At 45.6% G+C, this 12,984-nt stretch overlaps 1 pseudogene; it reads left to right on the forward strand.

The window, feature by feature from the left end:
• The first annotated feature begins 3,160 nt into the window (after nt 1-3,160).
• On the forward strand, nt 3,161-6,404 carry LOC114675964 (double homeobox protein 4C-like; annotated as a pseudogene).
• The last annotated feature ends 6,580 nt before the right edge of the window (nt 6,405-12,984 follow it).

Consider the following 12,984-nt stretch of genomic DNA (forward strand, 5'->3'; position numbering starts at 1 on the left):
AGGCTGTGGATCAGATGTCATGGGAAATTCTGCTTCAGGTTGGTTCAAGCATCTGGATGTTGTCAAAAGCCCACGTTGTGTGCTGGCCTAACCTGAAAGACCCTATCTAGTTCTAGCCTTTGAATTCCATCAGTCACCAGATCTAGAGTTACATGACATCTGTACAAGCTCGGTAGCTGAGGCACGGGATCAGGCCCAGAAAGGAGCTTTTGGAGCGTTTGTTGTAGGTCTAGCTCCAGCTTGGCCCTCCAGTTCCAATAGCTGCACTTTGTCTCATCTTGGGTTCTGATCCTTGGATTGGAAACAAAGTAACTACTCTGATCCCACAAAGCAGTGGTTCCTGTTCCCAACTGGTGACTATTTTGCCTCCCAGGGGATATTTTTGGTTTTCACATCTGGGATCTGGTGTTAGAGGGTAGAGGCTAGGGATGCTGCGAAGCATGTGGCAAAATCCTGTTCTGCCCAGAACGCTAATAGTGCCAAGGTTATGCAGCCTTCCCACCCAAGGGCTTGGTCTGTTCCTTGCTTTTGCCAGCTCCCTAACCCTGAAACACAGCAGTTCAAATTTATCTGCATAAGCGTCTCCGAGGGACCTGCACGTTTCCAATGTCAACTGCTGAGACCCATCCATGGAGACGCGGGCTTAGCAGGTCTCCAGTGTCGACTGCCGAGACCATCCGTGGAGATGCAGGCTTAGCAGGTCTCCAATGCCGACTGCCGAGACCTTCCGTGGAGACGCGGGCTTAGCAGGTCTCCAATGCCGACTGCCGAGACCATCCGTGGAGACGCGGGCTTAGCAGGTCTCCAATGCCGACTGCCGAGACCATCCGTGGAGACGCGGGCTTAGCAGGTCTCCAATGCCGACTGCCGAGACCATCCGTGGAGACGCGGGCTTAGCAGGTCTCCAATGTCTACTGCCGAGACCATCCGTGGAGACGCGGGCTTAGCAGGTCTCCAATGTCAACTGCTGAGACCCATCCGTGGAGATGCAGGCTTAGCAGGTCTCCAGTGTCGACTGCCAAGACCATCCGTGGAGACGCAGGCTTAGCAGGTCTCCAATGTCGACTGCTGAGACCATCCGTGGAGACGCAGGCTTAGCAGGTCTCCAATGTCGACTGCTGAGACCATCCGTGGAGACGCAGGCTTAGCAGGTCTCCAATGTCGACTGCTGAGACCATCCGTGGAGACGCAGGCTTAGCAGGTCTCCAATGTCGACTGCTGAGACCATCCGTGGAGACGCAGGCTTAGCAGGTCTCCAATGTCGACTGCTGAGACCATCCGTGGAGACGCAGGCTTAGCAGGTCTCCAATGTCGACTGCTGAGACCATCCGTGGAGACGCAGGCTTAGCAGGTCTCCAATGTCGACTGCTGAGACCATCCGTGGAGACGCAGGCTTAGCAGGTCTCCAATGTCGACTGCTGAGACCATCCGTGGAGACGCAGGCTTAGCAGGTCTCCAATGTCGACTGCTGAGACCATCCGTGGAGACGCAGGCTTAGCAGGTCTCCAATGTCGACTGCTGAGACCATCCGTGGAGACGCAGGCTTAGCAGGTCTCCAATGTCGACTGCTGAGACCATCCGTGGAGATGCAGGCTTAGCAGGTCTAGGACTGGGCTCCACATTTGCATGTGAACAAGTACTCCAGGTCATTCCGAAGCAAGTGATACGAAGCACACATTGAGGATCACCGCCTTCACGAAACTGAATCTTGCCTCCCACTTGGTATCTGAGACCATCTGCCTGCTGACTGGTTTTCCTGGCACAAACATTCTGCATGCAGGCACAGTGTGTTCTTGGACTCCATGTCACCTCGTTCAGCCTCATGTTCCCTCGGTTCCTGACCCCAGTCCAGTGAGCAGAACTAATTACAGATCTTGACAACAGAAGATACAGATTTAAAATAATACATTACCTATTCCCACGGACTTTATCCACTAGTGAAGGAGGACAGGTGGACAAATGGAGAGGGTAGGTGGGGTCTCCATCCCTGTTTCTCCCATTCCGCTTTATACAAACCCCAGCTAGACCACTGGGAGAGCAACAGAGGTTAAGAATGACTGCATCGAAATATTGTCATCTGGTCCACTCTTCTTCCATCTTGAACACAAGGATATCATGAGTTTTGTTTAAAGCAGTGCTGAAACCAAGATAAACTCTGGCTTAGCCCCTGACAGATCAGCCTAATAATCATATCAAAACCAAGATTACCTAAAAGCACTAACCAAAGGAAAAGCTCCCACACTCCAACCTATGACTGCTCACATTTTTCAGATTGAATAATTTCAATTGTATTTTAGGTTCATTGACTCTTTACCGCCTCCAAGCTGCTCCTAAAGACAACTGATTATTATTTTTTAACTTGGAAAACTTTCACTTCTAGAATTTCCACTTGAGCCTTTGTTATTGTAGTTTTTCTTCTCTGCTATGTTTCCTATCCATTTATTTATAAGGGTTTTTGGGGTTTTGATTTTAGTAAGAATTATAATAACTACTTTAAAAATCCACACTAATTCCAACATCTGGATCATCTTGAGGTCAGTCTATATTGGTTGCCTTTTTCTTTGAATATGTTTAATATAAATTAGTATAAATGAATATAACTAGTGATTAAAATAAATTAATGTGTTTGGCTCCACGTTTCTGTCTTCTGCGTTCTGTCACTGATGTTTTATTCCTATCCTTGTTGTTTTCTATACTTTATTTTATTATGTCTTTTTCTGTCTTGCGATTTGAAAACTATATGACACATTGTAATGTTTTAATTTTTCTAATTTTTTGCTTTTAATTTTAACTAATTTTATTTTTAGAGAAGTGCAGGTTCACAGCTAAACAGAGCAGAGAGTACAGACTTCCCATATGTCCCTTTCCCCACACACAGCCTCCCCACGACAGCTTCCTGTCTCACAGGAGTGCACCTGTGACAACCAGGACCTACCTTGACCCTTCATTGTCGCTCAAAGCTTACCGTGCACATTCATGTTTCCTCTTCACGTTGTACGTTCTGAGTCTTGACAAAAGTATAATGGTGATGGGATATTACTCACTGCTAACAGGAGATGATCTGTCAAGCCACAAAACAATATAAGGAGGAAACTTAAATGCATATTGCTAAGAGAAGAAGCCAATCCGAAAAGTCTACATACTGTTCGATTCCAATTATATGACGTTCCGGAAACGGTGAAACCGTGGGAACAGTAGAAACATCAGTGGTTGCCATGAACCAAGGGGAAGGAAGACAAGGAAACAGAGCACAGAGAATCTTCACGGCAGTAAAACCATTCTGCATGATACTATAATGGTAGACATACATTTGTAAAAATCTACCTTAACTTTTAATCTTTTAAATTACGGTGTTTTTTTGTTGTTTTGTTTTTTGTTTTTCTGATGGAGTCTTGCTCTGTTGCCAGGCTGGAGTGCAGTGGCACGATCTCGGCTCACTGCAACATCTGCCTCCTGGGTTCAAGCGATTCTCCTGCCTCAGCTTCCGAATAGCTGGATCTACAGGTGCCCACCACTGTGCCCGGGTTAGTAGAGACTGGGTTCACCATCTTGTCCAGGCTGGTCTTGAACTCCTGACCTCGTGATCCATCTGCCTCAGCCTCCCAAAGTGCTGGGATTACAGGCGTGAGCCACCGCGCCGGGCCGTTTTTCTTTTAAAAACTGCAGACAAGCTGGGTGCGGTGGCTCAAGCCTGTAATGGCTGCACTTTGGGAGGTTGAAGTGACTGGGTTGCTTGAGCCCAGGAGTTCAAGACCAGTGGGGCAACATAGTGAGACCCCATCTCTACAAAAGAAAAATGATTAAAAAAAATAGCCAGGCATAGTGCTGCATGTGTGTAGTCCCAGCTACTCCGGAGGCTGTGGTAGAAAAATCACTTGACCCAGCAGTTTAAGGCTGCAGTGTGTTATGATCACACCACTGCACTCTGGCCTGGGCGACAGAGCGAAACCCCATCTCAAAACAAAGAACAACCAAAAACCTACAAGCACCCCTCAGAGATAGTGTGGGTTTGGTTCCAGACCACTGCAATAAGGCAAATGTTACAACCAAAAACCTACAAGCACCCCTCAGAGATAGTGTTGGTTTGATTCCAGACCACTGCAATAAGGCAAATCTTACAATCAAGTTAGTCGCACAAACATTTTATTTCCCAGTGCTTATAAAAGTTATGCTTAAACTATATTGTCGTCTAATGACTATTTAATAATTAATTAGTAGTTAATAGCATTATGTCTAAAAAGTATGCACATAACTTAAAATACCTAATTGCTAAAAAATACTAATGAATATCTGAGCCTTACCAAGTCATAATGTTTTTGCTGGTGGGGATCTTGCCTCTGTATTGACGGCTGCTGGCTGATCAGTGTGGGAGTTGCTGAAGGTTGCCCATGTCAATTTCTTAAAATAAAACAATTTCTTAAGAAATTGCCCGTGTCAATTTCTTAAAATAAAACAATGAAGTTTGTTCCTTTTACAAAAGATTTCCCTGTAGCATATGATGCTGTTTGACAGCATTTCATCCACAGTAGAACTTCCTTCAAAACTGGAGTCAACCCTCTCGAACCCTGCTGCTGCTTTCTCAACCAGGTTTATGAAATATCCTAAATCCTTTGCTGTCATTTCAGCAATGTTCATAGCATCTCCACTTGGAGTAGGTTCCATCTCAAGAAAATACTTTTTTTTCTCATCCATAAGAAGCAACTCCCCATTTGTTCAAGTTTTATCATGAGTTTACAGCAATTTCATCTCATCTTAAGGTTCTAATTCTAATTCTAGTCTTGCGATTTCTACCGCATCTGCAGGGACTTCCTCCACTGACATCCTGAGCCCTCAAAGTCATCCAGAAGGGCTGGAATCAACTTCTTCCAAACTCCTGTTAATGTTGATATTTCAACCTCCTCCCATCAATCACAAATGTCCTTAATGGCATTTAAGGGTTGCTATTAAGGACATTTGTGATTCACGGGAGGAGGTTGAAATATCATGAAAGGATTAACGGTGAATCCTTTCCAAAAGGTTTTCAATTAAGTTTATCCAGATTCATCAAAGAAATCACTGTCTGTGACAGCTATACCTTTACAAAATGCATTTACTATTTAATACTAAGACCTGAAAGTCAAAACCACTCCTTGATCCACTCCTTGATCCACAGGCTGAAGGGTAGATACTGTATTAGCAGCCATGAAAATAACATTAATTTCCAAGTACATCTCCATCTAAGCTTCTGGGTAGCTAGGTGAATTGTCAATAAGCAGCAATCTTTTTTTCCTTTTTTCGTTTCGTTTCTTCTTTCTTCTTTTTTTTTTTTTTTTTTTTTTTTTTTTGTTCTTAGTCTCACTCTGTTGCCCAGGCTGGAGTGCAGTGCGCGATCTCGGCCTCCAGGGTTCACGCCATTCTCCTGCCTCGGCGGCGTCTAGAGTAGCTGGGACTACAGGCGCCGCCACCACGCCCGGCTAATTTTTTAAAATATTTTTAGTAGAGACGGGGTTTCACCGTGTTAGCCAGGATGGTCTCCATCTCCTGACCTCATGATCGCCCACCTCGGCCTCCCAAAGTGCTGGGATTACAGGCGTGAGCCGTGCGCTCTGCCCATCCTTTGAAGTTTTGAAGCCAAGCGTTGACTTCTCTCTAGCGATGAAAATTCTACATCTTCACTAAGCTTAATCATTTCTAGCTCTGGACTTAAAGTGAGAGACGTGCAATTCTTCCTTTCATTTGAGCTCTTTGAGGCCACTGTGGTTATTAATTGACACCCCAACAGGTGTCACCCTCCTTCCTCCTCTATCGAGTTCACTTACACCGGGGCGCGGGGAACGGGGCTTCCCGCAGCCCACATGCCCTGCGCGCCTGGGGCTCTCCCACAGGGGGCTTTCGTGAGCCAGGAAGCAGGGGCTGTCGCCCTACTTCAGCCCAGCCAGGCTACGCAGGCAGAAGGAATCTTCCAACCTGCCCCGGCACGCGGGGATTTTGCGTATGCTGCCCTGGCTGCTGTGGAAGTGGGGTTCTCCCACCCTCCGACTCCTCGGTGGCCTCCGCACCCCCAACAAATGACAGGAAGACCAGGATCCGCAGCACAGCAGCCTGCTGGGCGCGTGCTCAGTGGAACAGCCTGGGTCCGCTCCAGCTGAGTCACAGACCAAGGTGTGCTGGCGCCACCCACGTCCCAGCGGAATCGCTGGTGGGGCTGGAGCCCCAGGTCACCAGGGCAGCGTGGGAACCCGAAGATGGGGCAGCTCCACCTCCGGAGCCCGCGACCCCGGAGGCCTCCGCGTCAAGCACAGATGCAAGCCATCAGGGCGCCCTCCCAACCGCTCCAAGAGCCTCAGCGCTAGTCTGCACTTCCCTCCAGCCTGTTAGATGAGCTCCTGTCGCAGAGTTTCAGCAAAATGCACAACCTTTCCTAGATCCGGCGCCACTGGGGGAGCTGAAGGACGTGGAACAGCTCGCTCCGCTGGAATCACTCCTCAACCAGGAGGCACACCCGGCTCTGCTGGAGGAGCTTTAGGACGCGGGGTTGGGAGGGGGTGGGGGCAGGGCTGCGGCCTCTCGTTCGTAGTGAACCTCTGGCTGGGTATGGAGAGGCGTCTCTTTCCTTCCAGCTGACCTGTCTAGGATCCCTGAGTTCCAGGTCCGGCGAGAGACTCTACACAGAGGAGGGCTGTCATTCTTTCCTGAGCATCCCTGGGATCCCAGAGCCTGTCCAGGTACCGGGAGGTGGACTGTCTACTGCTCATGCGCGGGTTTGCAGACAGCCGGCTAGGCTTTGGGACCCGCCCAGGCGGAGCTTTCATCCCATCTCCCCGGCCCGCCCCGCGTTCTTCAGTGGGTTGGGCGGAGACCTGCATCCCAGGAAACACTGGCCCGGACAGCCGCCAGGCCTGCTCTCCTTTCCGTATCTCGCCACCTCTGCCACCGTCACTCGCCTACCTGTGCATCACCTTGGAGAGCCTGACAGCTAAATGCAGACCCGAGACCCCGCGCAAACCGGGGTGCTGCCCTTTCTACGCGGGAGGGAACGCAGGCAGAGATGGGGAGAGGAACGGAGACAGGGAGGGAGCGATGGAGGGAGGAAAGAACGGATGGACGGAGGGACCTGAGACGGGACGGAGGGATAGAGGGACGGAGGGAGGAACTGAGGGAGGGAAGGAGGGAAACAGGGAGGGAGGGAGCAAGAGACAGTGAGAGGAAGGCAGAGAGAAAAGCCGACTTCTGCCTCCAGGACCGGCAGGACCTCGCACTCCGGGAAAATGTCGGGTGCCCAGTGCGGGCTGAGTGCTCGGCCCACAGCCGCGTCGGCCTGCGGGGCGCTCACCGGCCCTCCGAATGGCCAGCCCGCGTCACTTCATCCTGGAGCAATTCAGACGAATTCCGTCTCTCAAGGAATGAGCGAATTGCCCAGAGAGCAATGAGCCTAGACTCCGGTGGTCGTCCGTTTTCCATCCACATGGTTCACAGATGACATAGCTCCAGACTGGGCTTGCAACAGAGCGCGAGGTAGATAGTCCCGTCCACACAGGAGTGGCACTCAGGCCGACTGAAACGGTTTCGTGGTTTCGGGTTCCACGTTCCTCTGCAAGGGGGCCTGTTGCTCACGTTTCTCTGGCCCCCGAAAGCGAGATCATGTTGACTGTTTGTTTCCCAAGCTCTGTGGGGACCCAGAAACCTCCAGGGAAGCGTGGAAAAGCAGCGCCGTGTCTGCGCTCTCCTTTCCAGTTTCCAAACCGGCCACAATGGAGACTCCCCACGTTGCAGGAAACAGGAATCCATCGTCAGGCTGTGATGCACGGGATGTTTCTTTTCTCTGTGGTTTCGCTCTCGTTTTCTACATGAAAATGAACAAGATCCACACACCTGCGTGTGAGACTATCACGGCATCGGCGACACCCACCGGCATTGTCGCCTTCACGGAGAGGGCCTGGAAAACTCAAGACTGTCATGGAGGTTCAGTTCCGCACTCCACCCTTCCAGGGTGGTTTCTCCCTGAAATCGTGTGTGAGCCCAGAGAGAAACTTCCAGTTTCCGTAGAATTCTGGAGAATCCAGAGAGCCAGCCCCAGAAGCCCCCCTTTCCCGCCGATCTGGCCCCACCTCCACCTGCCACACAAGGCCCTGGTCCTGTGGTTTCTGGCTTCTGAGGGCGGGCTACCTATGGTCCTTGGGTGCTCACGCATATTCACGAAGGGGTGAAGCTGGTGGTCTTTATAAGGGGGCTTCTTTATAAGCGCAGAGGCCAACTGAGGTGCACGCGAGCCGCCGGCCTCTCTCCGTCCGTGTCTGTCGGTGAAATTCGGGCCAGGTGCCCCCGCGATGCTCTCCCCACACCTTTCGACAGCCCTTTCCCAGGAAGCCCGAGGACGAGGCCGGCGAAGGAGACTCGTTTGTAACCCGAACGAAAAAGATGCCCTGCCAGCGTGCTTTGAGCGGAACCCCGACCCGAACTGGCCAGAGGGACTTGACCTTTCGAGTCCAGGATTCAGATTTCGAGTCCAGGATTCACCCAGGTGTGAAGCCTAGTATTCATTAGTTATGTTTTTTCTGATTCTCTCCCTCCTCCCACCTCTACTCTCAGGTAATACCCAGTGTCTTTTGTTCCTTTCCATGTGTCCATGTGTTCTCATCATTTAGTTCCAACTTTTAAGTGAGAACATGCAGTATTTGTTTTTCTGTTTCTGTGTTATTTTGCTAAAAATAATGGCCTTCAGCTCCATCCAGGTTCCTGCAAAGGGCATGATCTCATTCTTTTTTATGGCTGCATAGGATTCCATGGTGTATATGTACAACATTTTCTTCATTCAGGCTATGATTGATGGGCATTCAGGTTGATTCTATGTCTTTGCAGTTGTGAATAGTGCTGCAGTGAACTTACACATGCATTTGTCTTTCGAATAGAATGATTTGTATTCCTTCAGGTATATACCCAGTAATGGGATAGCTGGGTCAAATGGTATTTCTGTTTTTAGTTCCTTGAGGAATCACCACACTGTCTTCCACAATAGTTGAACTAATTTACACTCCCACCTATAGTGTATAAGGGCTCTTTTTCTCTGCAGCCTTGCCAGCATTTGTTTCTTTTTGACTTTTTGATAATAGCCATTCTGACTGTTGTGAGATGGTATCTCATTGTGGTTTTGATTTGCATTTCTCTAATGATCAGTGATGTTGAGCATTTTAAAATACGATTTTTGGTTACATGGATGTTTTCTTTTGAAAAGTGTCTGTTCATGTACTTTGCCCACTTTTAATGGAGTTTTTTTCTTGTTAATTTGTTAAGTTCTTTATAGATGCTGGATATTAGACCTTTGCCAGGTGCATAGTTTGCAACAGTTTTCTCCCATTCTGTAGGTTGTCTGTTCACTCTGTTGATATTTTTCTTTTCTGTGAAGAAGCTCTTTAGTTAATTAAATCCCATTTGCCTATTTTTGCTTTTGCTGCAATTGCTTTGGTGTCTTCGTCATGAATTCTTGGCCTATTTTCATGTCCTGAATGGTATTGCCTAGCTTGTCTTCTGGGAGTTTTTATAGTTTTGGGTTTTACATGTAAGTGTTCCATTCATCTTAAGTTAATTTTTGTGTATGATGTATGGAAGGGATCCAGTTTCAATCTTCTGCAAATGGCTAACCAGTTATCCCAGTAACATTTAGTAATAGGGAATCTTTTCCCCATTGCTTGTGGGGTGTTTTGTTGTTGTTTTTTGTTTTCTTGAGATGGAGTCTCACTCTGTTGCCCAGACTGGAGTGCAGTGGCATCCATTGCTTATTTTTATCAGGTTTGTGAAAGATCAGATAGCTGTTTAGTTTTAGGTATGCATCCTTATTTCTAAGTTTTCTATTCTGTTCCATTTGTGTTTGTGTCTGTTTTTGTTCCAGTACCATGCTGTTTTGGTTATTGTAGCCCTGTAGTATAGTTTGAAATTGGGTAGCATGATGCCTCCAGCTTTGTTCTTTCTGCTTGGGATTGCCTTGGCTATTCAGGCTATTTTTTGGTTCTATATGAATTTTAAAATAGTTTTTTCTAGTTCTGTGAAGCATGTCATTGGTAGTTTGACAGGAATAGCATTGAATCTATAAATTGTTTTGGGCAGTATGGCCATTTTTACAATATTGATTTTTTTAAATCTTAAGCATGGAATTTTTTTGAATTTGTTTGTATTATCTAGTTTCTTGAGCAGCATTTTATAGTTATCCTTGTAGAGATCTTTCACCTTCCTAGTTAGCTGTATTCCTAGGAATGTTGTCCTTTTCTCTGGCAGTTGTGAGTGGGATTGTGTTCTTTATTTGGCTCTCAACTTGACTGTTGTTGGTATATGGCAATGTTAGTTATTTTCAAACATTGATTTTGTATCCTGAGACTTTACTGAAGCTGTTTGTCAGCTTAAGAAGCTTTTGGGGCAAGATTACGGGATTTGTTAGGTATAAGATCATGTTATCTTCAAACAGGGATAGTTTGACTTCCTGTCTTTCTATTTGTATGCCCATTTTTTTTTTATCTTGCCTGATTGCCCGGCCAGGACTTCCAACACTATGTTGAATAAGAGTGGTGAGAGAAGGCATCCTTGTCTTGTGCCAGTTTTTAAGAGGAATGCTTCCAGCTTTTGCCCATTCAGTATGGTATTGACTGTGAGTTTGTTATATATGGCTCTTATTAATTTGAGGTATGCTCCTTCAATATCTAGGTTATTGAGAGTGTTAATTGTGAATGTTTGTTGAATCTTATTGAAGGCCTTTTGTGCATCTATTGAGATAATCATGTTGTTTTTGTCTTTAGTTATGTTTATGTGATAGACCACATTTATTGTTTTCCATACGTTGAACTAACCTTGCATCCCGGGGATAAAGCCTACTTGATCATGGTGGATATGCTTTTTGATGTGCTGCTGGATTTGGTTTGCCAGTATTTTGCTGAGGTTGAAGTTTTTGCATTGATGTTCATGAAAAATATCAGCCTGAAGTTTCCTACTTTTGTTCTGTCTCTGCCGGTTTTGGTATCAGGATGATGCTGGCTTCAGAGAGTGTGTTAGGGAGCAGCCCCTTCTCCCCAAGTTTTTGGAAGAGTTTCAGTAGGAATGGAACCAGCTCTTCTTTGTACATCTGGTAGAATTCAGATGTGAATTCTTCTTGTCCTGTGCTGCTTTTTGGTTGGTAAGATATTACTCAATTTCAATTATTTGTCTGTTCAGGGTTTGAACTTATTCCTGGTTCAGTCGCGGGGGGTGTATGTGTCCAGGAATTTATCCATTTCCTGTAGCTTTTCTAGTTTATGTGCATAGAGGCATACATAATGTTCTCTAATTGTTGGTTGTATTTCTGTGGTGTCAGTGGAAATATCCCCCTTGTCATTTCCTATTGTGTTTATCTGAATCTTCTCTCTTTTTTGCTTTATTAGCCTAGCTCATGGTCTATCTATTTTATCAATTTTTTTAAAAAAAAAAAAACAACTCCTGGATTTCTTGATCTTTTGAATGGTTTTTCATGTCTCAGATTTCTTTAGTTCCGTTCTGATGTTGGTTATTTCTTGTCTTCTGCTAGCTTTGGGATTTGCTCTTGGTTCTCTAGTCATTTTACTTGTAATGTTAAGTTGTTAACTTGAGATCTTTCTAACTTTTTGATGTTGTCATGTTGTGTTATAAATTTTCATCTTAGCACTGCCTTAGCTGTGTCTTAGAGATTCTGATATGCTATATCTTTGTTCTCATTAGTTTTCAAGAACTTCTTGACTCTGCCTTAATTTTATTATTTGCCCAAAAGTCATTCAGGAGCAGATTATTAAATTTCCTAGTAATTGTATGCTTTTGAGTGATTCCTTAGTCTTGATTTTTAGTTTGATTGTGTTGTGGTCCAAGAGATTGTTACAATTTCAATTCTTTGGCATTTCCTGAGGAGCGCCTTTCTTCTAATTATGTGATTGGTTTGTATGTGCCATGCGGCTTTGAGAAGTATATGTATTTTGTTGGTTTGGGGTGTACAGTTCTGTAGATATCTATCAGCTCGATGTGATCCAGTGCTGAATTCAAGTCCTGAATATCTTGTTCATTTTGTCTCAATGATCTCATATTGTCAGGGGGTGTTAAAGCCTCCACTGTTACTGTGTGGGAGTCTAAGATCTCATATTGTCAGGGGGGCATTAATGCCCCCACTATTACCGTGTGGGAGTATCAGTCTCTTAGAAGGTCTCTAAGAACTTGCTTTATGAATTTGGGTGCTTCTGTGTTAGGTGCATATACATTTATGATAGTTATATATTCTTATTGAATTGAATTTTTTACTATTATGTAATGCCCTTCTTTGTCTTTTTTGATCTTTGTTGCTTTAAAATTTGTTTCGTCAGAAACCAGGATTGCAATCCTTGCTTTTTTTCTGTTTGTTATTTGCTTGGTAGATTTTTCCCCCATCCCTTTATTTTTAACCTATATGTGTTGTTGCACGTGAGATGGGTTTTTTGAAGACAGCATACTGATGGGTCTTGGTTCTTTATCCATCTCACCATTCTGTGTCTTTTAATTGGGGCATTTAGCCTATTTCTATTTAAGGTTAGTATTGAAATGTATGGTTTTGATCCTGCCATCATGATGGTAGCTGCAGACTTGTTTATGTGGTTGTTTATAGTGTACTGGTCTGTGTATTTTAGTGTGTTTTTGTAGTGGCTGGTAACAGTCTCTTCTCTCCATATTAAGTGTTTTTCTCAGGAGCTCTTGTAAGGCAGGTCTGGTGGTAGTAAATTCCCTCAGCATTGGCTTGTCTTAAAAGGATCTTCTTATTTCTGTTTTGCTTATGGATCTTAGTTTAGCTGAATATGAAATTCTGGGTTGGAATTTCTTTAAGAATGTTAAATATTGATCCCCAATCTCTTCTGGCTTGTAAGGTTTCTGTTGAGAGGTCCAGTTTTAGTCTGATGGGCTTCCCTTTGTAGGTTACCTGACCTTTCTCTCCAGCTGTCTTTAACATTTTTCCTTTTATTTCAACCTCAGAGAATCTGATGATTATATGTC

Source organism: Macaca mulatta, chromosome 5 (assembly GCF_049350105.2).
Source record: "Macaca mulatta isolate MMU2019108-1 chromosome 5, T2T-MMU8v2.0, whole genome shotgun sequence".
NCBI lineage: Eukaryota > Metazoa > Chordata > Mammalia > Primates > Cercopithecidae > Macaca > Macaca mulatta.